This window comes from Arachis duranensis, chromosome 8 (genome assembly GCF_000817695.3).
Source record: "Arachis duranensis cultivar V14167 chromosome 8, aradu.V14167.gnm2.J7QH, whole genome shotgun sequence".
NCBI classification, from domain to species: Eukaryota; Viridiplantae; Streptophyta; class Magnoliopsida; order Fabales; family Fabaceae; genus Arachis; species Arachis duranensis.
In genome coordinates this window covers 33,532,910-33,536,558 of record NC_029779.3, presented here as the reverse complement: position 1 = coordinate 33,536,558, position 3,649 = coordinate 33,532,910, and positions in this window count along the sequence as shown.

Here is a 3,649-nt window from a genome sequence, read left to right as displayed (position 1 = left end):
GTCGTCGCATGAACCAGTCGCTATTGCAAAGACTCCATAGACAAAGTAACGCCGCTTGTGTGTATTTCTATTTTTTTTTTCTTTGACTATTTTTTCGGATGTTTCTTTTATAGGTTTTTAAATATTTCTTTTCGAACAAATGAATGATTCTGTTTTATATGGGTTATTAATTTTTGGGTAAAATATACTTTTTGTTCCAAAAATTCAGCAAAAGTTTAAAAAATATCCATAAGTTTTATTTTATTCTTTTGTCTTAAATTTTTTTTATTTGTATCAAATATATCCTCAATGGTTAAATTTTTAAAAAATTTAAGACCAATTTAACAATAATACATGAAAATTATGCTTGATTTGCTTATGTTAAGGGTTGTTTTTATGAAATTGTTGTTGAATTGGTCTTAAATTTTTTGAAAAATTAGTCGTTAGTGGTATATTTGATGCAAATCGAAAATTTTTGAAACATAATAAAATTTAAAGATATTTTTAAAATTTTTATCAAATTTTAAAGACAAAAGATATAATTTAGCCTTGATTTTTTTCATAAGTTTTGAAGTGTTTTTTTCTTTGAATTTTTTAAATTGTTTTTCTTGGATTTTTTTTAAATAAATGAATATTTTTTTATGATCGAGCAACTGCAAAAGTGAGCGCCGCGTAATTTTGGGAACATGACGAGGCAAGTTAAGGTTTATGAAATCAAGCAAAGGTCAATAATTTTTCATGGAGGTTTGTAATCTTTAAACACTCCTAGATTATTTGCTTAGGTTATTAGAGATGTACCAAAAAAAGGTGAATGGAATAATAAGGATAATTTTATAGTGTCGAAGAAAGAAATGTTCCTCATCTGCTGAAATAGCGTGGCAAGTATTTAGAATAGATGTGTGTCCGTCCCATTTCAATGAATGTAAGAAAGTAAGAGTTGTTGTTTGTGGCAGTGCAATCAAGTGTGGGTCCTACCAATGCCAGTGGAGCTTTGACGACGTTTTAAGTTTTTAATTAATCACCTTCTAATAGATTATTATTTGCAGTAATTTATGTTGATAGATTTTGTTTTGTCGATTTTTAGTAAATCAATGGTGATTCGATATCTAGTAGTTTGAGAGCGAAACCTACTCTTTTTTGCAGGTACCAATTTTTTTAAAAGTGTATCAAAGTGTCTTAAAATTTATAAAACAATTAAAGAAATGAAAAATTAAAATTTTCGAAAAGAAAATGTGCTGAAATGGAAAAATTTGCATTAAAATTAAAAAAAAACAACAAAATACCTTCGACTGAATCAAAAGGCTTTGACATGGAAATTTAAAGATTATGAAATATAAATTGGACATTGAAATTAAATGATACTTGAATGATAAATTTGCTATGAAAATAAAGTTTACAGGAAGGTAAACTAAAAGAGTAAAACATGGAAGGAATTCTACAGAAAAGTAACTCAGTCGCAGACTCAGGAATTCACAGGGAATGTGGGTGTGCTCGAGTGTTTTCTGAGTTGAAATTCCAATTTTTATTCCCTAAAACTTTCTAATATTTATAGTCTACTTCTGTAACTGATAATTAATTACAAGATACAATCTTGTATACACACTCCCTGGTAACCGTTCCCACTCTTTTGGTTAATAAACGCCCATTCATATATTACTCACGTGGTAAAAGCTTTCAACTCCTCCACTATCGTAACTGCTCAATTCGCTTATTCGAATATCTTGTTCGATTATTTATTTCGAATATCTGTCCAACTTGACCCGTCCGATTTGCTAGAGCATTTCAAAATCGAACCCGTGTCGAGTACCTCCAACTAATACCTGCACGTGCATCTTTTCGACAACTACTTCTAATTAGCTCACCGTAATCAAAAATATTTTTTCGATTAACAAATTGCCCCCTTGGATTAATGTGTTTGCCTTCGATAATATTATTAGAAGATGAAAACACTTAATCCAAATTCAAATTTCAATCTTTAAATCAGTAATAATTACCATTTAACTTCCCATTAATACGAATTCACTCGACACGTTTTTTGAGATTTGCACTTTCTCTTTCTACCACTTCGCCTTATTCGTAAAGTTACCTCTTTTCGCATTCTTTCTGTAATAATGGCTACAGTATTTTCTTTAAATTCAACATTTTCGCCCTTATTCAATTTTTCCGAACCCTTGCTCTCTGAATTCCTCTTGCACCAATCTCTCTTACGTAACCCTTAACCTTTTAAAACTTCCTTTTTCTCTTGCAATGGTTGCTTCAGCATCTCATACCGCCGTTCAAGACAAAGGAAAATGCCCCTCAGTAGAATCACCAACTTTACCCGCTCTCCATGTATTAAATCAAGTCAATGATAAAGCCATTGACAACCCAGAACTACAAACTGATGATACCAGAATCATAATCCCTTTCACATTGGGTGGAGATGTCCATTGTTTCATTGGACTTGTTGAAACCTGAAAAGAGCAAATAAGAAGTTACCCTTCTTCCCAATGCTCACAATGAAGATTTATTGATCAATCAAACCCTCGATATTTCTTTTTTTCATGTCAAAGCCTTTTGATTCAGTCGAAGACACTTTGTTGTTTTCTTTAAATTTCAACGCAAACTTTCCAATTTCAGCACATTTTCTTTTCAAAAACTTTAATTTTTCATTTCTTTAATTGTTTTATAAATTTTAATTTATCTTTCATCTTAATACTCGTCTAATCGAAGATGCTTTGATACACGTTTAAAAAATTTGTACCTACAAAGGAGAGTAAGTTTCGCTCCCAGACCACTAGATATCAAATCACTATCGATTTATTAAAAATCGACAAAACAAAATCAATAAACATAAATTGCTGCAAATAATAATCTATTAGAAGGTGATTAATTAAAAACTTAAAACGTCGTCAAAGCTCCACTGGCATTAGTAGGCCCACACTTGGTTGCACTGCCACGAACAACAACCCTTATTTTCTCACATTCATTGAAATGGGACGGATACGCGTCTATTCTGAATGCTTGCCACACTATTTCAGCAGACGAGGAATATTTCTTCCTTCAGCATCATAGAATTGTCCAAACTTTTGTTACCTTCATCTTTCATTTTTACCGTTTAGGTAACTTTTTTTTCATGCTTCACAATTTGAGATTGATTTTTCATGCTTTATATATACAATCTTGCTAGGTAATCAATAAAAATGTAGTCAAATAAATTTTTAGAACGAACTATCAATTCGGTCTATATCTAATTGCCATTTCTCAGAATGACAACGTAATTCTCAAGATAAAAACGATCCAATTCGGTTCATTTCTTTTATTTCTATGTCTCTATAGTATTTTTCCGTCACTCTCAACGAAAAATATTGACGTATCAGGTGAGGTGCCTAATTGTTTCTAAATTTAAATGGATTAGGAGTTTATTTGTCCTAATTTTTGAAACAATATTTTTTTAAAATTATTTTTTTATTCATTATATTAATATTTTTTAATAAATTGTTGAATATATGATGTAATAAGTACAAACTAATTAATAAATTATTAAAATTTAAAAATATTATTTATTATGAAACTAAATAAATAATTATCAAATATAATTTTTAAATATATAAATAATAAACATTAAAATACAGCTAATATATTAATAATAATAACCTTATGATATGCTATTAGTATTATGATCTAGATA